Source organism: Pleurodeles waltl, chromosome 5, assembly GCF_031143425.1.
Source record: "Pleurodeles waltl isolate 20211129_DDA chromosome 5, aPleWal1.hap1.20221129, whole genome shotgun sequence".
Lineage (NCBI taxonomy): Eukaryota > Metazoa > Chordata > Amphibia > Caudata > Salamandridae > Pleurodeles > Pleurodeles waltl.
This window is the reverse complement of record NC_090444.1, coordinates 1,490,319,926-1,490,347,368: the sequence shown is the minus strand read 5'-3', so window position 1 is coordinate 1,490,347,368 and position 27,443 is coordinate 1,490,319,926. Positions and strand designations below refer to the sequence as shown.

The following is a 27,443-nucleotide window of genomic DNA, read 5'->3' as shown; positions in this document are numbered from 1 at the left end:
ACAAAACAACACCACATTGGACAATTCAAACTACACACACCTGACACACATACACATACCACACCCACACCACTATAAAACGCACACACATACTACCCACTACCCTTTACGACTCAAATAAATTGACAACAGAGAGAGAGAGAGAGACACCAAGAGCATCCACAGAACACTGTCACCCATACACCATCCACGCATCATATAGCACACACCCCAACACATCACCCCACACACCCTCACACACACCACACAGACTACACCAATGGCACCACAAAGACACCCCAGGTTCTCTGATGAGGAGGGAAGGGTCATGGTGGAGGAAATCATCCGGGTAGAGCCACAGCTATTCGGATCACAGGTTTAGTAGACATCCATTGCTAGGAAGATGGAGCTATGGCGGAGGATCGTGGACAGGGTCAACGCCGTGGGACAGCACCCCAGAACAAGGGATGACATCAGGAAGAGGTGGAATAACCTATGGGGGGAAAGTGCGTTCCGTGGTAGCATGACACCAGATAGCTGTACAGAGGACTGGCGGTGGCCCCCACCTCCTCCAGCACAACTAATAACATGGGAGGAGCAAGTCTTGGCAATACTGCATCCTCAGGGCCTGGCAGGAGTAGCAGGAGGACTGGACTCTGGTAAGTCAACTCTTTACTACTTTCACCCCACCTACTTGCATGCCATCACATACACCCACCCCTACCCTCACCCCCACATCCCCACCACATCACATACACCCCACCATCAGAACCCACCCATCCCAATACCAAACCCAGAATCCACCAACAATGCATGGACATCACTCACAGCCCTGCATGGACACCCTTCACTAAAGCATGCACATTAGAGAGAATCACCAAGCCCACAAAATCACTACTCACACAAGGCAAAGCTGACAGGCAATCATGACCATACAGGGCAAAACACCCATGCACAAGATGTCACACGCAAAAACAATAACACTGCATTTACATCCCCGTAGGTCCCCCACCCAACGTCACCGTGCCGGTACCAGCAACATCCAGTCTCCCCACAGAAGAGGCCCACAGCGATGACAGCAGCTCTGGACACCTGGAACTGGATGACCAACCTGGCCCATCAGGGATCTCCGGACAGTCGGTTACCAAGGCACAGTCCCATACCACCACAGAGCCTCCCCCCTCAGGAAATACCAGCACAGCACCCACCTAGCAGGCCCATACCTCTGTCCCCAGGACACACCAATCAGCAGTGTGTCCACCACTACAGGGACCCCAGGCAACCCCACAAACACAGGACGATCAGGGACCTGGGGTCAGTGGCAGTGGGCACACCGTTCAGGGGACAGACAACAGGGAAGCTGGGAGGACTGCTGTGCGACAGGGGGAGGACACGCCCAGGGAACCGACTCTCCAGGAGGCACTCACCAACATCCTGGGAGCATACCACTATTCCCAGGAGACGATGGGCAAGATACTGGACAAGTTGTAGAAGACCCAGCGACTGCAGGAGGAACAGCACCTGGGGATCAGGGATCACCTGAAGGACCTCCACACCACCCTGGCCACCATTGAAGGGGTGCTGGCAGTCATGGCCAACACCATGAGGGAGGCAGTGGCACACCACCGGGCCGTTGACACTAGCCACACCGATGAACAGACCTCCACCTCCACTGCCACTAGTGGACAGGAGGTCCCGCCACAGGAACAACAGGCCACCAGCACCCCTCCCCCTGCAGAAGGAGAACCACCCTGCAAATGTTCCCTGCGATCCAGGCAGAAGCCAGAGAACATTGCCAAGACCCCTGCCAGGAAATGAGACTCTCCTGATTGTCACCGTTGTGTCCAACTCTGTCACCATGTCCACCTTGAATTGCCATTGCTCCCCTTCCTACGCCCCCTTGGACAATGCACCTGTGATACAAATAGACTGGACTCTATTCTGGACTTTCCTCCACCATCACCCCAGCCCATTGCACATCCCCCTCTACTTATTAGCACTTAAATAAACACCCTTTGAAAAAATAAAAGTATGGAGTATGTCAAATGATTTAACTATGTATTTGTTTAACAAGCTTTAACCAGCTATGTATACATAGGAGTGGCCTGTAACTTGCTGCAGTCAACACACCAGGTGCCAGAATGGGGCAGAGATATCTGAAAATAGAGATGCCAAAGGGAACAGTAAGTGGCCATAGAATTGGGAGAATCTGCCTGCCATGTACAATGTCAAATACAAAACTGTCAATGCAAAGTGACGTTACAGTGTCTTACCTGTGTGTCACTGGAAGTACTGTCATATAATAACTGTTCTGTTGTCTTCATACTCATCCTCTGCCTACTCATCTTCACTGTCCACAGGGTCCACTGCTGCCACACGCCCATCTCAGCCTCAACCTCCTGCAGAAAAGGCACCTGGCATCTCAAGGTAAGGTTATGCAATATGCAGCATGCCACGATTATCTGGCAGACCTTCTTGGGTGAGTAGTACAGGGATCCACCAGTAAGACAGAGGCAATGAAACCTGGCCTTCAGGAGGCCAAATGTCTTTTCTATGGTTGTTCTTGTTTGCCAATGTACCTCATTGTAACGTTCCTCTGCCCTTGTCCTGGGATTTCTCACAGGTGTCAGTAGACATCACATATGGGATGCTGCTATTCCTCAGGATATAGCATCATGCACCGACCCAGGATACTTAGCATTGACATGGGAGATGTACTGGTCCGCCAGGCACACTATCTGCACATTCATGGAGTGAAAGCTCTTTCGATTTCTGAACACCTGTTCATTTCTCCAGGGGGGACAAATGCAATATGTGTACCATCAATGGCCCCAATATTGTTGGGGATATGTCCCATTGCATAGAAGTCAGCTTTCACTGAGGCCAAATCCTCCACCTGGGAGAAAATAATGTAGCTGCACATGTGTTTAATCAGGGCAGAAACACTCTGGTCAGCACTATTAAGAACATTGGCTGAGACGTTCCTGCTGCCAAGCCCACTGTCACTTGGAAGGAGCCAGGTGCCAAGAAATGGAGCACAGATAGGACTTGCACAAGAGGGGGGATCCCAGTGGGGTGACGGAAAGCAGACATCAGGTCTGGCTCCAATTGGGCACACAGCTCTGTGATTGTGGCCCTGTCCAGTCTGTAGTTGAGGATCATGTGCCCATCCTCTATTGTTGCCAAGTCCACCAGGGGTCTGTATTCAGGGGGATGTCTCCATTTCCTATTCATCCGCAGCGGTTGTAAGCTAGGGGGCAAAACGGTGAGCAGCTGGTCAGTATTCCCCATTTCCAAACTCTACACTGCATTGCATTTTGTGACTGTAACAGTATGTTGTTGGATGGGCCCAAATGGTGACTAGGTGTACTGTGATGCAGTTAGGTGCCATGGTCTGCCCCCCCTGAAATGGCGTCTGCCTGTCCTGTGTGGATGGACATGTGAAAATGAGGTAATGCTGCTGACGTTGTGTGCCGATGCGGGAGGCGGTGAAGAACCGCCATGCAGCTCCTCATTGGTTACCATTGGGCCTTATGGGTTACAGTGGCCAATGATGATGCATGCCGGCGGTGACGGTACACACTGTCGTGGATGTGACTGCCATTTCCTAGCTGTTCACTCACTTGCTACCTGACTTTCAGCAGGAGAGGACCTACAGTGCAAGTGCTGCTGTGATGCTGCTGTGACCTGTGTCTGGAACCGACCACGGCTCGTGTCACTGGGGAAAGGGCCCCTCCCTCCCCCACCACTGCCAGCACTGCCACCAGCACCCCCACCAGCAGCAGCAGCTCTATTGGGCAGCCGTCCAAGGCTGCAGTGGAAGGGCTGGAGCCTCCCCCCACCACTGCCTGTACCCCACCAGCACCGCCACCAGCAGAAGCAGCCCCAGTGGCTAGCCATCCGAGGCTGCAGGGGAAGGGCTGGAGCCTTCCACCACCACTGCTAGCACAGCCACCAGCATCACTGCCAGCAGTAGCATCACCAGGGGGCAGCCGTCCGAGGCTGCAGGGGCTGGACTGGAGTCTTTCCCACCACTACCAGCACCAGCACCACCAGTGTCACTACTGAGCAGCCGTCACTGCCGACGGGCAGTGTGTAGTCCTGCCTCCGTGGGTTGTAGTGCATCCTGGACCCTGCAAATCCTGTAGGTGTGACACTTAGGTGAGAGACTGTGACCTTGCACTCCCCAAGTGCTGTGTCACATTGCACAAAGCCCCCTCCAGAACCAGTGGAAGAAGCCATCCACTCACCCCCTCCTTGCCAGGATGAATCACAATGGACACAAGGCCCCCTCCAGAACCAGTGGAAGAAGCCATCCACTCACCCCACCCTTCCCAGGATGAAGCTCACTGGGCACAAGGCCCCCTCCAGAACCAGTGGAAGAAGCCATCCACTCACCCCCTCCTTGCCAGGATGAAGCACACTGGGCACAAAGCCCCCTCCAGAACCAGTGGAGGAGCCATCCACTAGAGAGACTGTGGCTTTGCACTCCCCAGGACCAAGACGTGGGCAAACCACCCACTTGAGAGACTGTGGCTTTGTACTCTCCAGGACCAAGCAGTGGGCAAACCACCCACTTGAGAGACTCTGGCTTTGCACTCCTCAGGACCAAGCAGTGGGCAAACCACCCACTTGAGAGACTGTGGCTGTGCACTCCCCAGGACCAAGCAGTGGGCAAACCACCCACTTGAGAGACTGTGGCTTTGCACTCCACAGGACATCGCACATGGCATGTAGCCCCCTCCAGGACCAGTGGTGTTGTACCATCTTCTGGCTGAGGTGCCCCCATTCCCTGTCCCCCTGAGGTGCCTGTGTATTTTCAACCTGATGCTCCTGCAGTGTTATCTCTGTGTTGTTGCAGGAGTGAGGTGGGTCCTTGGCCTATGTGATGTGGCCCTGTGGCACAAAGACATTGAGGACTGGGCAGTGTCCCTCCATTTGTATATATGTCTATACTGTTTTAATTTTGAAGCACGATTGTAGGAAGTTGGCTCTGTATGTGCTATTTCAAAGTAAGGAATAGCATGCACAGAGTCCAAGGGTTCCCCTTAGAGGTAAAATAGTGGTAAAAAATAGATAATACTAATGCTCTATTTTGTGGTAGTGTGGTCGAGCAGTAGGCTTATCCAAGGAGTAGTGTTAAGCATTTGTTGTACATACACAAGACAATAAATGAGGTACACACACTCAGAGACAAATCCAGCCAATAGGTTTTTATATAGAAAAATATCTTTTCTTAGTTTATTTTTAAGAACCACAGGTTCAAATTCTACATGTAATATCTCATTCGAAAGGTATTGCAGGTAAGTACTTTAGGAACTTCAAATCATCAAAATTGCATGTATACTTTTCAAGTTATTGACAAATAGCTGTTTTAAAAGTGGACACAGTGCAATTTTCACAGTTCCTGGGGGAGGTAAGTATTTGTTAGGTTAACCAGGTAAGTAAGACACTTACAGGGCTTAGTTCTTGGTCCAAGGTAGCCCACCGTTGGGGGTTCAGAGCAACCCCAAAGTCACCACACCAGCAGCTCAGGGCCGGTCAGGTGCAGAGTTCCAAGTGGTGCCCAAAACACATAGGCTAGAATGGAGAGAAGGGGGGTGCCCCGGTTCCGGTCTGCTTGCAGGTAAGTACCCGCGTCTTCGGAGGGCAGACCAGGGGGGTTTTGTAGGGCACCGGGGGGGACACAAGTCCACACAGAAATTTCACCCTCAGCAGCGCGGGGGCGGCCGGGTGCAGTGTAGAAGCAAGCGTCGGGTTTTCAATGTTAGTCTATGAGAGACCTCGGGATCCCTTCAGCGCTGCAGGCAGGCAAGGGGGGGATTCCTCGGGGAAACCTCCACTTGGGTAAGGGAGAGGGACTCCTGGGGGTCACTTCTCCGGTGAAAGTCCGGTCCTTCGGGTCCTGGGGGCTGCGGATGCAGGGTCTCTCCCAGGCGTCGGGACTTTAGGTTCAAGGAGTCGCGGTCAGGGGAAGCCTCGGGATTCCCTCTGCAGGCGGCGCTGTGGGGGCTCAGGGGGGACAGGTTTTGGTACTCACAGTATCAGAGTAGTCCTGGGGTCCCTCCTGAGGTGTTGGATCGCCACCAGCCGAGTCGGGGTCGCCGGGTGCAGTGTTGCAAGTCTCACGCTTCTTGCGGGGAGCTTGCAGGGTTCTTTAAAGCTGCTGGAAACAAAGTTGCAGCTTTTCTTGGAGCAGGTCCGCTGTCCTCGGGAGTTTCTTGTCTTTTCGAAGCAGGGGCAGTCCTCAGAGGATGTCGAGGTCGCTGGTCCCTTTGGAAGGCGTCGCTGGAGCAGGATCTTTGGAAGGCAGGAGACAGGCCGGTGAGTTTCTGGAGCCAAGGCAGTTGTCGTCTTCTGGTCTTCCGCTGCAGGGGTTTTCAGCTGGGCAGTCCTTCTTCTTGTAGTTGCAGGAATCTCATTTTCTAGGGTTCAGGGTAGCCCTTAAATACTAAATTTAAGGGCGTGTTTAGGTCTGGGGGGTTAGTAGCCAATGGCTACTAGCCCTGAGGGTGGGTACACCCTCTTTGTGCCTCCTCCCAAGGGGAGGGGGTCACAATCCTAACCCTATTGGGGGAATCCTCCATCTGCAAGATGGAGGATTTCTAAAAGTCAGAGTCACCTCAGCTCAGGACACCTTAGGGGCTGTCCTGACTGGCCAGTGACTCCTCCTTGTTTTTCTCATTATTTTCTCCGGCCTTGCCGCCAAAAGTGGGGCCTGGCCGGAGGGGGCGGGCAACTCCACTAGCTGGAGTGTCCTGCTGGGTTGGCACAAAGGAGGTGAGCCTTTGAGGCTCACCGCCAGGTGTGACAATTCCTGCCTGGGGGAGGTGTTAGCATCTCCACCCAGTGCAGGCTTTGTTACTGGCCTCAGAGTGACAAAGGCACTCTCCCCATGGGGCCAGCAACATGTCTCGGTTTGTGGCAGGCTGCTAAAACTAGTCAGCCTACACAGATAGTCGGTTAAGTTTCAGGGGGCACCTCTAAGGTGCCCTCTGGGGTGTATTTTACAATAAAATGTACACTGGCATCAGTGTGCATTTATTGTGCTGAGAAGTTTGATACCAAACTTCCCAGTTTTCAGTGTAGCCATTATGGTGCTGTGGAGTTCGTGTAAAACAGACTCCCAGACCATATACTCTTATGGCTACCCTGCACTTACAATGTCTAAGGTTTTGCTTAGACACTGTAGGGGCACAGTGCTCATGCACTGGTACCCTCACCTATGGTATAGTGCACCCTGCCTTAGGGCTGTAAGGCCTGCTAGAGGGGTGTCTTACCTATACTGCATAGGCAGTGAGAGGCTGGCATGGCACCCTGAGGGGAGTGCCATGTCGACTTACTCATTTTGTTCTCACCAGCACACACAGGCTTGTAAGCAGTGTGTCTGTGCTGAGTGAGGGGTCTCTAGGGTGGCATAAGACATGCTGCAGCCCTTAGAGACCTTTCTTGGCATCAGGGCCCTCGGTACTAGAAGTACCAGTTACAAGGGACTTATCTGAATGCCAGGGTGTGCCAATTGTGGATACAATGGTACATTTTAGGTGAAGGAACACTGGTGCTGGGGCCTGGTTAGCAGGGTCCCAGCACACTTCTCAGTCAAGTCAGCATCAGTATCAGGCAAAAAGTGGGGGGTAACTGCAACATGGAGCCATTTCTTTACACAAGCCCCCCCCAGCCCACAGGCCAGGAGACTCAGCCAACGCTGGAAGAGTCTTCCTAGTCTGTCAGGCGAGGAAGAGTAGAGGAAATGGCTGGTTTGTTGCAGGGCCTACTCTGCCTTACATCCTCCTGTTCAGGTCATTCCCTCTGGGGAACTGACCCACTTCCACAGTGATAGGACCTAGTCTGAACTGCCTCTTGTCTGTGCTTTTTATGTCTTCACCCATTCTCTCTATTTTGAGGTCAGAGGTATCCACCTCTGCTAATCTTATCTTAGCCAAGGTCACCCCTAGCTTACCCAAAGAGGTTACCCAGAGCTGGAGTAACCCCACCATGACCAACAGGGTCAGGGGGCCTAACTTGTTATTTGGCATGGGGTCAGACCACCATGCCAAGGATAGTGCAGCCATAAAGGCTAACACCCAGCAGAGGCCACTGACAGCTGTCAGTGCCCAGAACCACACCTTTAGCTCTTCACCTAAAAGGGAAGGGGCTAAGTTACAGGCTTCTTTGGGTTCAGGTTGCCTGTCTGCTGTATTGGAGTGGGGGGTTACCACATCTTGTAGTGAACACCCTTCTTCCACTCTTTCTTCTGTTAGCTGAGGAGCCACCCACTCAGGTTTAACAGTTGCCTGACTAGCCAGGACTTCTTGTGGGTCAGGTTGGACTTTATCAGGGCCATTTTTGGAGTTCTCCCCTACTGGAGCAGAATCTCCCTGGCTTGCTGTAACCTTGGCTAAAGGTTGTCCACCCTTCCTACTCTGTTTTCTTTTCTTCTTCTTCTGGGGCCTGCTTGCATTTACTGCAGAGGCAGGACTTCCAGAAACCTTGGGAGAGGACTGGCACTAGACCAGTTCCTCTCTTGAGCTCTGACTAACCTCTGGGTAGTCATTTCCAAGGAGACAATCAAGGGGGAGGTCTGTACTGACTACTACCCTTCTCCAGCTAAGAGTGCCACCCACTTCTATGGGCACTAAAGCCACAGGCCTCTTAGTGACCCTGTCTAGGCTAACTCTTACCCTGGCAGTCTCACCTGGGATGTACTGGTTCGAGAGCACCAGCCTGTCATGCACAATAGTGTGACTGGCACAAGTGTCTCTCAGGGCAGTGGTTGGGATTCCATTCACCAGTAGGTGGTGGAAGTGTCTACTTCCCTCTGGAATCTCCAACTCACCTGTTGGGCCCTGTTTCCAGTTGAAGGCTATGAAGACCTCCTCATCTGAGGAGTCATCTCCCATGGCTACACTGGTTACCCCTGGAATTTTGTTCTGGGGTTTGTTTTTGGGACAAGAAGTGTCCTTGGTGTGGTGCCCAAACTGTTTACAGTTGTGGCACCATGCCTTAGTGGCATCCCAGTTCTTACCCTGGTACCCACCTTTGTTTTGGGTTGTGTCTTGGGGCCCACCCACCTGTTCTGGTTTTTGGGGGCCTACAGAGGACTCTTTTTCTTTGTTTCTAGTGTCACCCACTTTCTCCTGGGGAGTTTTTGTAACCCCTTTCTTTTGGTCACCCCCAGTGGAAGTTTTGGTTACCCTAGTCTTGACCCAGTGGTCTGCCTTCTTTCCCAATTCTTGGGGAGAAATTGGACCTAGGTCTACCAGATACTGATGCAACTTTTCATTGAAGCAGTTACTTAAAATGTGTTCTTTCATAAACAAATTATAAAGCCCAACATAGTTACACACTTCATTTCCAGTTAACCAACCATCTAGTGTTTTTACTGAGTAGTCTACAAAATCAACCCAGGTCTGACTCGAGGATTTTTGAGCCCCCCTGAATCTAATTCTATACTCCTCAGTGGAGAATCCAAAGCCCTCAATCAGGGTACCCTTCATGAGGTCATAAGATTCTGCATCTTTTCCAGAGAGTGTGAGGAGTCTATCCCTACACTTTCCAGTGAACATTTCCCAAAGGAGAGCACCCCAGTGAGATCTGTTTACTTTTCTGGTTACACAAGCCCTCTCAAAAGCTGTGAACCATTTGGTGATGTCATCACCATCTTCATATTTTGTTACAATCCCTTTGGGGATTTTTAGGATGTCAGGAGAATCTCTGACCCTATTTAAGTTGCTGCCACCATCGATGGGACCTAGGCCCATCTCTTTTCTTTCCCTTTCTATGGCTAGGAGCTGCTTTTCCAAAGCCAATCTTTTGACCATCCTGGCTAACAGGGGGTCATCTTCACTGGAGTTATCCTCAGTGATTTCAGAGGTGTTGGTCTCTCCTGTGAGGGAACCGGCATCTCTGACTATTATTTTTGGAGTCAGGGTTTGAGGGACCCTGTTCTCCCTAGATAGGACTGGTAGGGGGGAATTGTCCTCCAAGTCACTATCCTCTTCCTCTGAGTTGCCACCCTCAGAGGGGTTGGCCTTTTCAAACTCTGCCAAAAGCTCCTGGAGCTGTATTTTGGTAGGTTTGGGGCCCATTGTTATTTTCTTTATTTTACAGAGTGACCTTAGCTCCCTCATCTTAAGATGGAGGTAAGGTGTGGTGTCGAGTTCCACCACAGTCACATCTGTGCTAGACATTTTGCTTCTAAAAGTTGGAATACTTTTTAAGAATCTACAACTGGTTCTAGAATCTAATTCAAACTTTTACAAACTTTTAAACTCTAAAAGAAATGCTAAACAGGATCTAACACAAGGCCCTAGCAGGTCTTTTAAGAATTTAGAAAACTTTTCAAATTGCAAAAATCAATTTCTAATGACAATTTTGGAATTTGTCGTGTGATCAGGTATTGGCTGAGTAGTCCAGCAAATGCAAAGTCTTGTACCCCACCGCTGATCCACCAATGTAGGAAGTTGGCTCTGTATGTGCTATTTCAAAGTAAGGAATAGCATGCACAGAGTCCAAGGGTTCCCCTTAGAGGTAAAATAGTGGTAAAAAATAGATAATACTAATGCTCTATTTTGTGGTAGTGTGGTCGAGCAGTAGGCTTATCCAAGGAGTAGTGTTAAGCATTTGTTGTACATACACAAGACAATAAATGAGGTACACACACTCAGAGACAAATCCAGCCAATAGGTTTTTATATAGAAAAATATCTTTTCTTAGTTTATTTTTAAGAACCACAGGTTCAAATTCTACATGTAATATCTCATTCGAAAGGTATTGCAGGTAAGTACTTTAGGAACTTCAAATCATCAAAATTGCATGTATACTTTTCAAGTTATTGACAAATAGCTGTTTTAAAAGTGGACACAGTGCAATTTTCACAGTTCCTGGGGGAGGTAAGTATTTGTTAGGTTAACCAGGTAAGTAAGACACTTACAGGGCTTAGTTCTTGGTCCAAGGTAGCCCACCGTTGGGGGTTCAGAGCAACCCCAAAGTCACCACACCAGCAGCTCAGGGCCGGTCAGGTGCAGAGTTCCAAGTGGTGCCCAAAACACATAGGCTAGAATGGAGAGAAGGGGGGTGCCCCGGTTCCGGTCTGCTTGCAGGTAAGTACCCGCGTCTTCGGAGGGCAGACCAGGGGGGTTTTGTAGGGCACCGGGGGGGACACAAGTCCACACAGAAATTTCACCCTCAGCAGCGCGGGGGCGGCCGGGTGCAGTGTAGAAGCAAGCGTCGGGTTTTCAATGTTAGTCTATGAGAGACCTCGGGATCCCTTCAGCGCTGCAGGCAGGCAAGGGGGGGATTCCTCGGGGAAACCTCCACTTGGGTAAGGGAGAGGGACTCCTGGGGGTCACTTCTCCGGTGAAAGTCCGGTCCTTCGGGTCCTGGGGGCTGCGGATGCAGGGTCTCTCCCAGGCGTCGGGACTTTAGGTTCAAGGAGTCGCGGTCAGGGGAAGCCTCGGGATTCCCTCTGCAGGCGGCGCTGTGGGGGCTCAGGGGGGACAGGTTTTGATACTCACAGTATCAGAGTAGTCCTGGGGTCCCTCCTGAGGTGTTGGATCGCCACCAGCCGAGTCGGGGTCGCCGGGTGCAGTGTTGCAAGTCTCACGCTTCTTGCGGGGAGCTTGCAGGGTTCTTTAAAGCTGCTGGAAACAAAGTTGCAGCTTTTCTTGGAGCAGGTCCGCTGTCCTCGGGAGTTTCTTGTCTTTTCGAAGCAGGGGCAGTCCTCAGAGGATGTCGAGGTCGCTGGTCCCTTTGGAAGGCGTCGCTGGAGCAGGATCTTTGGAAGGCAGGAGACAGGCCGGTGAGTTTCTGGAGCCAAGGCAGTTGTCGTCTTCTGGTCTTCCGCTGCAGGGGTTTTCAGCTGGGCAGTCCTTCTTCTTGTAGTTGCAGGAATCTCATTTTCTAGGGTTCAGGGTAGCCCTTAAATACTAAATTTAAGGGCGTGTTTAGGTCTGGGGGGTTAGTAGCCAATGGCTACTAGCCCTGAGGGTGGGTACACCCTCTTTGTGCCTCCTCCCAAGGGGAGGGGGTCACAATCCTAACCCTATTGGGGGAATCCTCCATCTGCAAGATGGAGGATTTCTAAAAGTCAGAGTCACCTCAGCTCAGGACACCTTAGGGGCTGTCCTGACTGGCCAGTGACTCCTCCTTGTTTTTCTCATTATTTTCTCCGGCCTTGCCGCCAAAAGTGGGGCCTGGCCGGAGGGGGCGGGCAACTCCACTAGCTGGAGTGTCCTGCTGGGTTGGCACAAAGGAGGTGAGCCTTTGAGGCTCACCGCCAGGTGTGACAATTCCTGCCTGGGGGAGGTGTTAGCATCTCCACCCAGTGCAGGCTTTGTTACTGGCCTCAGAGTGACAAAGGCACTCTCCCCATGGGGCCAGCAACATGTCTCGGTTTGTGGCAGGCTGCTAAAACTAGTCAGCCTACACAGATAGTCGGTTAAGTTTCAGGGGGCACCTCTAAGGTGCCCTCTGGGGTGTATTTTACAATAAAATGTACACTGGCATCAGTGTGCATTTATTGTGCTGAGAAGTTTGATACCAAACTTCCCAGTTTTCAGTGTAGCCATTATGGTGCTGTGGAGTTCGTGTAAAACAGACTCCCAGACCATATACTCTTATGGCTACCCTGCACTTACAATGTCTAAGGTTTTGCTTAGACACTGTAGGGGCACAGTGCTCATGCACTGGTACCCTCACCTATGGTATAGTGCACCCTGCCTTAGGGCTGTAAGGCCTGCTAGAGGGGTGTCTTACCTATACTGCATAGGCAGTGAGAGGCTGGCATGGCACCCTGAGGGGAGTGCCATGTCGACTTACTCATTTTGTTCTCACCAGCACACACAGGCTTGTAAGCAGTGTGTCTGTGCTGAGTGAGGGGTCTCTAGGGTGGCATAAGACATGCTGCAGCCCTTAGAGACCTTTCTTGGCATCAGGGCCCTCGGTACTAGAAGTACCAGTTACAAGGGACTTATCTGAATGCCAGGGTGTGCCAATTGTGGATACAATGGTACATTTTAGGTGAAGGAACACTGGTGCTGGGGCCTGGTTAGCAGGGTCCCAGCACACTTCTCAGTCAAGTCAGCATCAGTATCAGGCAAAAAGTGGGGGGTAACTGCAACATGGAGCCATTTCTTTACAACGATTTTCTACTTTTTTATTTTATTACAATCACTTTAATCAATTCCTTTTGTCCTTGCATTATTCCTGAGGGGTACGTGGTAGATATGTGATGTTATTGCATCTGGTTGTGTGTATGGGGGTGGGGGTGTTGCGTGTAGCATGTGTGTGTCACTCTCTTTTTCCTCCCCCCTCCCTTGGGTGCTAGGCGGCAGTACTCACCATGGTCGACTTTGCCGGCGTTGATGTTCATAATGCATGAAGATGTATACAAGCATGGGGAAGATGTGCAACTCGGGCTCCATGGCGTTGTGGTTCTTCCTTGAGTCTCCAAATGTGAGTCCTTTGCCTACTGTGTACTGTTTCTGCCGTGATTTTTATGTCGTTGGTACCGCCCCGGAAAAGGTGGCAACAGGCCTGCCTTAATACAGTGGGTGGAACATTGTCTTCTGCCTGGCTGTTGGTGGATACCGCTGGGGTGCTTCTTGCTACCACCGTGGCGGTCGTTATGTTAAAGTGGCTGTCTGTGTTGGCAGTTTCCGCCGTGGTCATAATTCCATTTTTGCCTGTTGGCGGTATTACCGCTGCTTTATCACCGACTGCCAGGTTTGTAATGAGGGCCTAAAGGACTTCTGATTCCCGTTACCAGCCAAGGACTTGAACTGTTTCCCAAAGGTCAAGTGGGTGGCCTCCAGTTACCTGCCACTGGGACATAAAAACAGAAGGTATCCTGACTCCTAGATTTCCTAACTGACCACTGACCATGGAGGACTGTTGCCTAGAAACCTGCCCTAGGGACCTGAGGAAGAATTTTCCCAGCATTTTACTAGTCCAAATATGTGGCTCTCCTTTTCTGTTTTTAATTGCTTGAGTGCCTTGTTGCTTTTTTTTTTTTCTACTTTTGATCTTCTGGCAAGTGTATTCCAGTAATTCGATCGTATTGTTTTGACTTTAAAATTATTGATAATAATTAGTACTTCTTGAAATTAACGGGTTTCTTTGCTTGTAGCACAGTTACTAGGGGTGAAGTACAGATTTGCTTAGAACAGTTTTTTGACCAAACGAGATTGTGGTGATTTAATTTAATTCCAAATTAATAACCCAATTTTTGACAGGGTTCACACGGCTTTTGTGCAGAGCCATTTAGACAGTCACGCTCAACAGTATTTCCTTTGGTGTATGTTTACTGTTTGTCTGCTATTCACAAACTACAGGTGTAGTTTTCCATGTAGTATCTTTACAATTGTGAGTAGCAAAAAAATAGTTAACGCACACCAAAAGTGTAAGTTTACCTTGGTGAATAAGGCCCAATGTCTCTAGCTCGTAAGGTTTCAGTGCTATTGAACTACTCAGCTTTGTGCTAGCTTTGTGCTAGCTTTCAATACATTATGAGGATTTATTTCTATAACATAGGGATAAGGTAAAAGAACTGCATTTTCAGATTCTGGTGACAATAGTATATTCAATCAATCAATCAATCAGGAATTTGTAAAGCACACTTCCTGCGCCCGTGAGTTTTACATCAAGGGTAAAATTACAAATACCTTTAAAAACGATTTCTTTCTGAAGAAAGTTCATTTAGACAAGACACACAGTGAAACAACTACATCTCATGGCTAATGAACCCCTTAAACACTTGCAATGTTGAAGGAAAATAATTAATTCTGAAACACTGGATTTCGAAAATTTAACTATGCCCCCAAAGAGCAACATATTATGAAAAAGCAAACTACTGGTTGAGTGATGGAAGAAATGACAGAGAAATAATTTGCTATTCCTGGCAATGGAGACACTGCACAGGAGGCAAACTACATGCCCCAGGGAGCTTTGCGAGAAGAGGCAGGGGAGGCATGACAGAGCCAGACAGGTGCCAGAAAAGGGCCGCTTTCTTCCTGTGGTGTGAGACACGCTATACCAGCCATTGGAGTTGCCTCATGGGGGCCTACTACACACCCCAGAGAGCTTTGAGAGAGCAGGTGGGGGGAAAAAAACTGCTTTCTTCCCACAGCGTGGGACATGCCTGAATGCATGCCCAAGTGATGGCCCTCCCAAGAGTGGGCCCGTCTGTGCCTGTCTGCACCCAAACAAGGCCAGGCCACCGCTCTTGGAACTCCAGATTCACTAGAATGTACAAGAACTTGGTAAGACTCTTTCTTCTCTGTAATTATCAACTTGATACCAAGCGACTGGGGATGGTAAGTGTCCGCTGGAGGCTTGTGGAAGCCACTAGCCCTGAGTGGTGAGAGGTGGGGTTTATTTTACATCATTCAGTGTACATCATTAAAGGAAGACATTCGTTCACGGCATGGAACCTTCTCATCGGTGATAATGGGCAATTGCAAATTACCTTCGGCTGTTGGTGGTGCTAAACACCTGCGCAATGGGGCTAATATTAAAATGCTGCTGGTTGAGCTTGGGATTGGCCCCTAACAGTTCTTAGTCATGGTCATAGAGGAGGTGGTCCATTGAGAAAGGCTTAGACCGGGACAGCGGCCTCCAAAGAAGGGCATTTCACAGCTCCCTTGAATGTCTGGGCTGCTAGTAATAAAGGTTGCATAAAGGCCCAAAAGACAGTCAATAGCGGTATCCTCTTTGGTAGGCTCAGATCAATTCAATTATGTAACTCAAAATTGAAAAAGTCCATAAAGGGACCTAAGCCTAAGGCAGATAGCCACTCTTCATCTTGTGATAACCTGCCTTGTTTATTGCCAAGTGAATCCTGCAACTCGATAGTTAACAGACTGATGACCCTTTTGCCAGCAAAATTGGAATTCTTGGTCATCTCTACTTTTTCTGCTGTGAGCTTCAAACAGACTTTCAAAGATTGAAGAAGCCATTAAAGTTTTATGGCCAGTTCAGATGTGTCATCTCATATTGGTAGAGACAGGTGTGGTTTTCCAGATACTGGACTTTCTAGGCAGGGGGCAACTTTGAGGCTACTGCTTATTTTTGAAGAGTGTTACCTCCCAGCCAGGGCACTCTCAGCTTCCAGTTACTTACAATCCATGCTTACAGGCATTACAGCATCCTTCATGTTGCACCAATCAGGTTTCTAGTACTGGTGGAAGCATGCCTGAAGTTTCAAACATACAGCCTCGGTTGAGACAGTCATCTAGTGACGTACCTCATTTGATCCCATCTTCTTGTTTACCAACTAGCTTTTCTCTGGCAATGTCACAGCTTCCAGTTTCAAACTTCACCTGGCTGTAACACCTTATTTTTTTGTTCAGCTAATATTCCTGTGCTGGCACCTAACACCACTGAGAATTATGGACAGCTTAAAACAAAGTAATTCACTGGCTTCACACAAGTTTAGGATATACTCTGCCTTTTTTTAAATGGAAATTATAATCGCTGGGAGAGTTTAATGGTTTGGACCTCAACCAAAGCATTTGGATGGTGACTGCATAGTGGTTAACTTCAATAACCTGCAATCGGCTGGTTTTCGGTTATTGCAGCTGTCATTCAGAAATAATTTATCTACTGGAATTAGAGTGTTTTCCTTGTTTTTTTCTTTTTGTGAGTCACCATTTATGGGTTTTAATAGGCCTAACGTCCCTACTGTTTCTTCCACTATTGCTAGTCCTTTAACCACTGTTCCATCATTCTTGCCCATGGCTAACATTTCTACCTCTAACCGTTTTGCCCCATTAAGTTCACTGTGTGATAATGACTGACTTTTGACTTCTAATGGTAATGGTTTGTCTCCTTGTATGAGTGAACCTAAATTTAAACAGCTGGCCCTTGGTACTTACTCTTTCTTCAGCTGGAATATTGCTGGTCTTGTTAAAAAAGGAAAAACAAAATGGATTTTTATGATATGGCAAATATTAATGTTGTTTGTCTTCAGAAGACGAAGACATGGAATAATTCCTCCGATTTTTTTCTGAATATTTTTTCTTCTTTTTCAGTTCCTGATTTTCCTTTCAATTCCTATTGTCTTTCCAACACTTATGTGTTATGTGTCCATTATTCAAGCAGTGTATTTATAATTTATCCACAGTTTTGCTGACATGTTCTAACTCTCCTGGCTTACTTGTTGTTAATTTTTACCATGCCCCTTCCTTGTCAGGAACCTCTAGTAGTGTAACATCCCTCAAAGATTTCTTTGATTTTTTGCCTAAAGAAAAGTGTGCCTGGAAAAAAGTTATGCATTCTTGCTGGATATTTTATTCTGCATCCTTACCTGAATCCATGCTTCAAGCAGCCAAGTGAAACAGGTAGTACTTTTTTTAGATTCCCTGCACTTTATGCACACTCCTGAAGTGATTGCATGAATTTGTTCCTAGCTGAGTATAATCTGGTTTTCACCTTAGCTTCAGAATTGAATACTTCCCCGGAGGGATATATTCCCACTTTTTTCATCATTGATAATTTTTTTCTCTCCTTCATTGAACCAACCTCTACTAAAATTCAAGGTTATTTTGTGAACATTCAGTGATCCTTACTTTTTATGTTATTTTTCACTGGGATCTAAGCCAGAAGCGACCAGTAAAACTGACTATGTTCAATGGGAGTCTTTCCTGTCAATGATGGTGCCTATAATGGACTATAATGGACCACAGTGATCCCTGAAGTCTTTCTCAGAGATTTTCCTAGGAAATGCCATACTGAGATTGACTTATGTTTAAGTGATACTTCTACTGACACTGTCATTGTGACCTATTTAGATATCTGTTGCAGCATACAAATGATGTTAACAAGCAAGAGTAACACTCAAAGCCTTTTAAATGGTTTGGCTTCAATTGCTCTGGAGCGCATCAAGTGTTCTTGCAGGTAGTCAAGGCTGTACCCAGAGATCGTAAATGGGTTTCTGTATGCCAAACTTCTTATAAGAGCACATTAGGGGAGCAGAAGAGGTTGTTGAAAGACGAAGCTTGGGAACATCTGCTGACTGCAAGCCATCTTAGAGATAGTGCCAGGCTGTGGGAAATTGTCAACCGCCCTCTTTTTAGGACATCTTTCTTTTGAACCTGCTCAGCTGTCTACCATCATGCCCAGGGTATGAGTCAAACACCTTTAATCTATATATGATATGCCTACCCCCTCTCTTACTATTGTGCTAACCACTATTAGTTTTATAATAGATGAGGTCCAGAGCACTATTTGTGTACTCCCTGTAAGGCTCTTGGGCTTATTTAAGCTTAACATAGACTTCTGGGCTCCTCTTTTAACACTATTTAAATACAGCAGTGAAAGAGCACAGTCATGAAGCCTGGTCCATTTCTGTGGTTGTCCCTGTTTTTAAGAGAGGCAATCATTTATACCATCTTGTTGATCAGCTTCACAATCAAGATAGTAGGCTGTATTTTGTGGAATAGACTTGTTGAACGTACATTGGAGCAGAGTGTTTTAACTGACTCCCAGTGTGGTTTCCACCAGGGCCTAAGCACCATCGACCAGAGCTTTAATCTGCTGCAAAATATACAATTTCAAAATAAGGGGGGGCTACATCTTGCATTTATGGATGTCAGTACAGCCTTTGATAGGGTGTATAGGGAGAAACTTTAGGCTATCATGCTGGAGATGAGGGCTGATCCTCAGTTAGTCTTCCTTTTGCAACACCTTCATTTTAGCCTTACAGCTTCAGTGAGATGGGAAAAAGCACTGAGCATTTTAAGCTTAGCCAGAGAGTTCACCAAGGCTGTATCTTGTCCCGATTTTTGTTTACATTAAATAATAACAGCCTGGAAAAGTAACTGACTGAAGTCGGTAGAGACATGCCTAAAATTTGTTCTTCTCTTACTCCTGTCCTGCTTTTTGCAAATGACACAATTCCTATCTTGCACACTGCTTTCGGTCTAAATGTTTTGCATAAACAAGTTGTGGAATTCATGGATGGCTTTGATCTAAGCACAAACTCTCCCAAGTCTCATGGTATGGTAATAGGCCCAGGGTCTACTAAGACTAGATCTTACTGTGTCAAAGACAATTCTAGTAGCCGTGTTCCTGTGTTTTCTTATCTGGGTGTCCCCTATGATTCCTCCTTATCTTGGTCTCCCTTGATAAGTGGTGCTGTTTCTGCGTCCAACTTTGCTTCCAGGCTGGGGCCCAAGTATATTAAAGCCATGGTTGATATTTATAGAATAAAATGCATTTCTGTAGCTGCCTATGGTAGTGATATATGGAGTATACCAACGTGGCCTCCTTGCAACTTCTCGAAAATATGTTTTAAGAATACGTCTTTCCCTACCCCAGAGTGTATCCTCCTTTATCCTACATGAAGAACTAGGGATTAATTATATTGAGAACCCGCTGATGTTGCAGCCCTTTCTCCTCAGGGATTTTGCCATGGGGTTGTCCAGTTAAGCATTTTAATCGCTTAATACTAAAAGACTGTTTGGCTGTAGACCGAGCCGCTAGTATCCAATGGGTTAGTTATATCAAGAGTTGTTTTATTAAGTTGGGCAGAGCTGAGTTTTTTTATCACCCAGACTCCCTAGTTGTGGAGAATAGACCAGGTGAGCTTTTGTCACTTGGAGGGCAAGTTAGAACACACTATTGATCAAGGATAAATTGTCTGTTAGAGCTTATTTATCTCTACAGACAACACTGTTAATTGAACCATACCTTGTCTATAGTATGCCTGTTTATCATTGAGTCCTTTAAAGACATTTCAGACTGAAATTAATGCATCATTTACTAGTAGTCCTGCACGGAAGTTCATTTCGCATTAAATTTATTCCATGCAGCTGTAACACCATCGCGACTCAGGACATGTTGCACTTTACTGTTTTGCACTTTTTACAAATCAATAAAAAAAGCTTTTTATTATTCCACTGTTTGCTGATGAGCATTTTGCACAAGTTCAACCTGCACTGCTCTATCTATTGTTGTTACTGGATGTGTTATCCTTACTTTTTATCTAGTGGTCTCCATTTGAGGAAGATTTTATTTATTTACTATATGATGTAACATCAAAAATCTCCTAGGCAGTTTCTGCTATTATTTTAATTCTGTATTTTTCTTCTTGGCTGATTTGCCTGTCTTTTTTATGTGTACTTTTATGGTTTTCTGGCAAAGCCGAATAAAGATTGATGATGATGATGATAGAGAAACAAATAAGAAAAAAACATAGAAACCTTGCCCGGGTAAAGTCTGATAAAATGTGAACAAAATAACAAGTCTCTATGTGCATAGCAATGGACACTTTTTTTCCAGAAAACCTAAAAGAACTTTCTCATCATAGCCAAATAAGACAGGTCAATCAAGCATATATCACTGTCAATTTCTTATTTACAATTCCAGGTCTTCAAGCATATTCTATTTACGGCCCTAAGGGTTTTGCTACCCAGGTTCTTGAGATGCACTGCTATACCACACTCCTTGGAAGCTACTAAAATAGTAATGTCTATATTCTTTGGCAAATAAATGTTAGTGATCTTTTTATTGGTCCTTTTTCAAAATATAATTTACAACAATATTCACTGATATAAATATCATGCCTTAAATAGCATTCAAAATCATCAACACAAATACTGTCCCATTTGGTAGAGATTTTGGGCCATATTTATACTTTTTGACGCAAAACTGCGCTATCGCAGTTTTGCGCCAAAAAGATTAGCGCCGGCTAACGCCATTCTGAAGCGCCATGCGGGCGCCGTATTTATTGAATGGCGTTAGCCGGCGCTAGCAGACCGGCGCTGCCTGGTGTGCGTGGAAAAAAACCACGTACACCAGGCAGCGCCGGCGTTGGGGAAAATGGCGTTAGGGCGTCTTAAAATGGGGCAAGTCAGGTAGAGGCCAAAAAATCACCTCCACCCGATTTGCGCCATTTTTAACGACGCCCAGACGCCATTTACATGACTCCTGTCTTAGTAAAGACAGGAGTCATGCCCCCTTGCCCAATGGCCATGCCCAGGGGACTTATGTCCCCTGGGCATGGTCATTGGGCATTGTGGCATGTAGGGGGGCACAAATCAGGCCCCCCTATGCCAAAAAAAAAATTAAAAAAAAAAAAATTATACTTACCTGAACTTACCTGAATGTCCCTGGGATGGGTCCCTCCATCCTTGGGTGTCCTCCTGGGGTGGGCAAGGGTGGCAGGGGGGGTCCCTGGGGGCATGGGAGGGCAGCTGTGGGCTCATTTTGAGCCCACAGGTCCCTTAACGCCTGCCCTGACCCAGGCGTTAAAAAGAGGCGCAAATGCAGGGTTTTTTGCCCCGCCCACTCCCGGGCGTGATTTTTGCCCGGGAGTATAAATACGACGCATTTGCGTCGCAGTAATTTTTTTAGACGGGAACGCCTACCTTGCATCTCATTAACGCAAGGAAGGCGTTCACGCAAAAAAATGACGCTCATTCCTCATACTTTGGCGCTAGACGCGTCTAACGCCAAAGTATAAATATGGAGTTAGTTTTGCGTCGAATTTGCGTCGAAAAAAACGACGCAAATTCGGCGCAAACGGAGTATAAATATGCCCCTTTATGTTAAAAACTCTGATGTAATGAACTTTTTCTAGCCAATTTTTAGCATTCAACATTTACATCAGACGATATCCTAGTACTAGACCCTAATAATTTTAGTACCATGTCCTTGTTTCCACTGTTGGCTAAGGTTCTTGAAAAGCTTATCGTAAGTGAAATCATGCAATTTCTGAAAAACATTAATATTTTGCATGCTACCCAAGTGAGTTTCTGATGTGGGCACTGCAAGGAGACCGCATTATTAGTGGTCTCCAAATTTGTCATATCGGCACTGGATAAGGGTAACACAGCTGTGGTAATTCTCTTAGACACTGTATCTTACAATATTTTACTAAAACATTTGGAAACATTTAGGTTTAGGGACGTTGCTCTCAGACGGCTAACATCTTTCACCTTCCCTCTTTTACATCTGGCTTTGTAGACTTAAGATTTGGTATTCAGCAGGGCTTGGTTTTGAGATCTACTCTCTTTGAAGTCTGTATGGCCCCTCTGGTGGAGGAAGTTGAACCATGGGGCTTTAAGATTGTGATGTATGCTGATGACACTCAACTGTTATTTTCCTTTCAGCAAGTTGACAGTACATTGTAGGCCTGGGGGGAGTGCGTTAGGTCGCACTGTTCATGCTGATTTATCGCACTGGGTGCTTGTCCATGCTGTAAAATCAGCGTGAAGTGGGCGCTGCTTCTTTTCTGCCGCTCAAGTAGATTTTCTACTCGAGCAGCAGCCTCCTCAACGTGAATGGAAGGTTTCTCAACATAAGCGGTAGCGACCATCCGTGACCGCCTGTGTTGAGAAATCTTGCTGGGAGGTGGTCTGAAGTAAGATTTTCCTCGCTCACTGTCACCAATTTAACATTGGCAAGAACGAGAGAGGAAAAACTCTGCAAACTGCGAGCAGAGCGGAGTTCAGTGCCCACGCCTAGTTTATTGTAGGTTCATTTTCAGAGGTGCCTGAACGGAGGCAGTTAAATTGCTTGAAGCTTAACAATGATGCCAGCTCTTAAGCCCTTGTTCCTTCCCTCTCCCCTTTTTTCTTTTCCTTCTCCCTTTGTTTTCAATGGTTCCAAGTAAACTTTTGCTACTCTCAAAATTCAGTATTTGAGAGTGATAGTTGACCTCTCATACTCTTGCCATGCAAGCCTTGAGTTGGAAGTTATGGTTTGCGCAGGGGGGCAGCTTTTGGGGGGTGGGTTGGGGGGATGGCTGTCAAAGGATGGGTTTCCAATTTTTCATACAGTTTGGCTGACTGTTTTAAAAAAGAAAATGGTCATGGCTATATTTTTAGACGGACACACAAGGCAACAGGGGCCTGCACATATTTGTCACTTCACGATGACTTCGCAATGACACCTCACGACCTAACAGAGGACTCACCACTCACACTGATGACCTAGAACATCATTGGCCTAGACAATAAAATAAAACAGGGGCTGGTGGCACAATATCTCAAGAGAATGCAACCCGACATAGACTTCCTTCAAGAAACCCATTTACAGGGGTCACATTGCAGATTCCTGGGAAGGGGGATATTTACCCCCCTAGCACATGAGGGATTTTTCTAGAGGAGCTAGAGGGGTAGCTATATTGATAAAGAAAAATATTCTGTTTCGGGTTATACATACATGGGAAGACCCCTACTGCAGATATGTTGGGGTGCAGGGATACAGGGGATGGACTGAGATGACTCTGGTGTGCGTATATACTATTCAGCGACTCCAGACTTCTACCATGGCCAAAGTGATGGACATCCTTTTAGACTCCATCTCCACAATTCATATATTAGGCGTAGATGTTACTCTGGGACACAAGACATGACTGCTCAGTTTACGGCATTGGCATAATTTGTACGTGAATAGGGGTTGGTTGACCTTTGGCCAGACTTTCAACTGACAAGTAGGAAATATTCCTACTTCTCGGGAGCCCATCGGGTATATTCAAGACTAGACTATGAGGGTCATTCTGACCCTGGCGGCCGGTGGCCGCCAGGGCCACCGACCACGGGAGCACCGCCAACAGGCTGGCGGTGCTCCAATGAGCAATCTGACCGCGGCGGTTCAGCCGCGGTCAGAAGCGGAAAGTCAGCGGTCTCCCGCTGACTTTCCGCTGCTCATTGGAACCCTCCATGGCTGCGGAGCGCGCTCCGCAGCCATGAGGATTCTGACCCCCCCTACCGCCATCCAGTTCATGGCGGGAAAGCCGCCATGAACAGGATGGCGGTAGGGGGGGTCGCGGGGCCCCTGGGGGCCCCTGCCGTGCCCATGCCAATGGCATGGGCACGGCAGGGGCCCCCGTAAGAGGGCCCCAAAATGTATTTCACTGTCTGCCTTGCAGACAGTGAAATACGCGACGGGTGCAGTAGCACCCGTCGCACCTTCCCACTCCGCCGGCTCGATTACGAGCCGGCATCCTCGTGGGAAGGTCGTTTTCCCCTGGGCTGGCGGGCGGTTTAACTGGAACCGCCCGCCAGCCCAGGGGAAAACTCGTAATACCCGCCGCGGTCTTTTGACCGCGGCGCGGTAATTTGGAGGGCGGGATCCTGGCGGGCGGCCTCCGCCGCCCGCCAGGGTCATAATGAGGCCCTATATCTTTGTATCCGGGGGAGAACTTTGAGAAATACTTAAAGCTGAATACTTGGCCAGAGGCCTGTCGGACCACTCAGCGGTCCAGCGAGGGGGTGATCTAGGTGCACAGCGAACGCCTCCTTTGGAGTTTGTGTGACAATAAGGGGACACTCCCCCTCCTGGAATCCTGGGGCTAGTAGCCTTCAGGTATACAGTAGGGCCTCCACAAGGTAATTCCTTGTTTAAGGTAGGCCCTTTACCTCTTGTTCTCACCCTCCAGCACTCACTCCCCTTGAATGGAGTAGTTTTTCCTTACACTGCATAAGGTTTAGGGATCCGAGGCCCTGATGAATGCCCCAAGACTTTCCTTGGCTCATTATAGAGGGCAGAAACATGTTGGCCATTTCTAGATTGGCGACCCAGTGAGTCCTTGCTCTCACAGTGGTGTCCCATTTTTGTTTTTAATCGCACCAGCAGACACAATTATTAAAAAGTGTACTCTCACACAAGGTGACTCGTCTAGGTGTTTTTATGTATTCCCTAGCTTAGCTGGATCACACATTTTCCAGAACAGTTAAAATTTACGCACTCCCTCCTGTTCCTTTAACAGTGAGGTTGAGTCCGCCTAGGTGGCGCTGTCCTACCTGGGTGGGGCTAGGTGGTCATATGATGAAGCATGACACTATATAGTGTGTGAGACCACCTAGTCCAAAAAGGAAACACCCCCCTCCCCACTATCAACACCTAACCCTCCACAGTATGCAACACTACTAACTCATCTAATAAGTTCTAGGAACTCCGAGGGATACTTCCCCTGTCAGTAGCTCCTCTATTATAAAGTGAACCCCGTACTCTTGTGTTTGATTTAGGCTGTCGGACCACTCCCCATTAATGGTCCAAATAGGGCGCTTCCAAGACGGGCACTGACTGCAGGCTAAATGCTTGGGAGTTGAAGGATAAGGATACTGCAAATGGTCTCACAGCAGATATAAAGCTCTATTTCCAGGAAAAGGAAGGGACAGTGGAATCAAAGGTCCTTCAAATGGGAAGTATTCAAAACAGTTCTCTGCGACAGGGCCCAGAACAGAATTGCACAAAAAAAAAAAGAATAGGTGGAACTGGAAGGGCTGGAAAACCAAACTCTCAAACTTGAAGGGTCACAAGGCATGAAGAGTAACCCTCTAGTGCTCCAACAAATTGTCTCCCTTCAAATGGAGTACAGGGATTTAGCACAGGAAGGTGCCAAAAAACAAATGCTGGCCACCCCACACTGGCTATATGAAACCGGACACAAGGCTGACAGTCCTCGGGCACAATGGGGTTGTTTGGGACAATGGTACTCATACTCTGAGTGTCATTGAGTTTGCCCCTTACTATAAGGAGCTCTATGGGGCTCGACCACTGCATAACTCAGAAACCATCGCAAGCTACATGGCCACAATTCTCACTCTGGCTTCAGATGCAAATGCCAAGGATTCCTTTAGAAGGAGAGCCAACACTGAACAAAAAATTGGCAGCGATATCTAAATTGTGTCCTGGAAAAACCCCAGTGCCCCATAGGATCATGGTTTGATTTCCACCCTGACCTCCGACGAGCCAGCATAGTGATTTGCCCAAAAGAGGGGCAACCCAGATATAACTGTGGTTCATACCACCCAGTCTCATTACTTAATGTTGAGACAAAGCTACTGCCTTTGATTCTGGCTATGAGGCTGCTGCAGGTTTTTACCTCTCTGATACATCAAGACCAATCAAGGTTTATGCCTGGTAGGTCGACCCACCTTAACCTAGGACCAACACACATCTTGCTAAACAGTGTCCTGATGCAGTCTGCACCACAAGTTTTTCTCTCCTGGGATGCTAATAAAGCGTTTGACCCAGTCCACTGGCCTTTCCTAGAGCAGACACTTCTGAAGTTTGGATTTGGTCCACATTTCAGGAAATGGGTGGCAATACTTTCCACAAACTGGGTTGCAACAGTCAGAATCAATGGGAAAGCTTTGACCGCATTTACAATGGGCAGAAGAACCAGACAGGGTTGCCCCCTGTCTCCGCCCCTGTTTGCTCTGACACTGGAGCCTTTGGCATGTGCAGTTTGGCAACATCCAGGGATCAGAGGGTTCCGCATCACTGAGCAGGATGACCTGGAAGAAAAAAAATTCTTATATGCTGACAATATCCTTCTGTTGTTACCTATCCAGTGAGCACCATCCCAAAACTTTTCCAGGTACTAGGATTTTATGGGTCTCACTCTGGCTACAAGATTAATCATTATTTTATGCACCCAGCGGTTTGACTGACCCGCTGCCATTGCACAGTGGGCTTCGGGTGGCTGACAACACCTTCTAGTACCCAGAGATATTTATCACCTTGAAGACTGAGCTATGTGTGTAAGCCGCAATGTGGGGAGGGTTCTCCGAGACTTTCAGGATGATCTGGTATGGTGGAGGGGCCTGCTCCTCACCCTGATGGGACAAGCGGCCATGCTTAAAATGATTACACTGACCAAATTTACATATGTGCTCCAAAACACTTACTATCCAGTCTCCTAAACATTACTTGTCATAATTAATGGGGAGCTGAGGACCCTGCTCTGGGACGGACGTTACCTGAGAATCTCCCTAAAAGCATTCCAACATAAATGGGGGGTTGGCATTCCCAGACATTGAAGGATATGAATGGGCATCTCACTTAATTAACACAAACAACCGTTTATCCCCCACAAGATCATACAACGTTCCCCTTGGAACGGGCCCTCCTAGCACACAGAACCCTTTTGCATTACCTTTGCAAGCGAGGGAGGCTCTCAGATACTGCCGCCTGCCACTAGGGTAGCACTGGATGCATGAAATAAGGTGCTGGGATTTGACTGTACAATCACTAGGGAAACACCCCTATAGAAAGGTACCTGGTTGTGACAATTCACAAAACTAAGAGACTTTGAACAATGAGGAGTTCTTGGTATTTCTAAGGTAGACAATTTCTTGGAGCAGGAAGATATTATGCCATTCTCCTCTATGCAACAGATTCCATATGAACCTGACCCAATTTCTAAAATATGCCCAACTGAGACATGCTTGGCTGGCAGAAAGGTTGCAGGGAGAGGATCTGCCTGCATATGCCCTGTTAGAGGGACGTATAGTCATGATCAAACTGGAAAGGGAGGCCATCTCAGCCACATATAAAACGATGAATAATAACATGCCTGACAACCTAGGCTGGCTGCAAGAGAGATGGCACAAGGATGTGGGGGAACTTGAAAACAAGAGTCATTGATGCATCCACGCAAAGTGTCCATTAAATCACACTTGCGCCTGCACAGGTTCCATTACGATCACACAAACTACACAAAATGGGTA

General features: G+C 47.7%; 1 protein-coding gene across 1 annotated transcript in view; it reads right to left on the bottom strand.

Annotated features, from left to right (window-relative positions):
• Positions 1 to 27,443, bottom strand: part of BMP5 (bone morphogenetic protein 5) — an 808,157-nt gene that overhangs the window by 152,305 nt on the left and 628,409 nt on the right. The gene's annotated exons all lie outside the window — the stretch shown is intronic.